Raw genomic sequence first — 999 nt, 5'->3', positions numbered from 1 at the left:
CTGCAATTCTCGTGCAAAGTCGACGTCTTTTTTGTCGACTTTTGAGCTCCTGTAATTTTGATATTACCTTTATATGAAAATCTGAAAAACTACAGGCATAGATAATTACGTCTAGTCCATACTTACAAAATTTAATTAATTTCTGTTGCCTAGTTTTCAAATGAGACCGGGACTAAGTTTGTATGGAGAATATAACGAAGACTCTTCTCTTAAATGTTACCCATTACCGTAAGAGCAACGTGTCAGCCAATAATATATTCTTTGTATTGAAATGTATGAGACTATGCCCACTAGCACGTTTCTTAACCTACCGTCATGTGACATGCCCCGGAGCGTCAAAACGGTGCCGATACGCTTCTAATGGATTGACATGCCGTTGACACGTTGTAGTCCGTGCCCGATCCGTTCCTATATTACGGTTGTGGTGTGGTTCTGGTATAATAATATAGTGTAGTGACCTGTTTTACAATATCCCTCTTTTTGCGCCGGGGGTTAAAAACGAATGGCTTGAAAAACAATTTTAGTGTTGAAAGCTGATCTTGAAAACTTGCTTTCAAATTGCAACCTCTTAAATCTCTAAATAATGCCTATAAATTACTAGGTAATTGAGCAGTTATATTATAACTGGCCTTTAGCCGTGACTTTACTTGCGTAAACCAGTTCGAGCAGTTGAATTAAAATTTCCGGGATTTTAGTTAAATCCCCTCACGATCTTCTCACGAAACTTCCTGACAATACCGTAACAGGCAATTTACATGAAAAAACACATAAGTAATAAGTTTTTGTTGAAAATTTAAATTTTAATCATCATTAAGTATATTTTTTATTAATCATAATAAAAATTAGGTATAGATAGCTCTGGGAGAACATGTACCCGTATATCTACTACATGAAGGACTCTAATTTTTCTACATAAATCAAGACCTAAATCAAAAAAATAAACAGATTAATAATGTGCGAGTAAGTAGCAAGTATTTATTATGAACATGCATACATGTC

The sequence above is a fragment of the Choristoneura fumiferana genome, chromosome 26 (genome assembly GCF_025370935.1).
Source record: "Choristoneura fumiferana chromosome 26, NRCan_CFum_1, whole genome shotgun sequence".
In the NCBI taxonomy this organism is placed as follows: domain Eukaryota; kingdom Metazoa; phylum Arthropoda; class Insecta; order Lepidoptera; family Tortricidae; genus Choristoneura; species Choristoneura fumiferana.
This window is presented reverse-complemented; position numbering follows the sequence as displayed.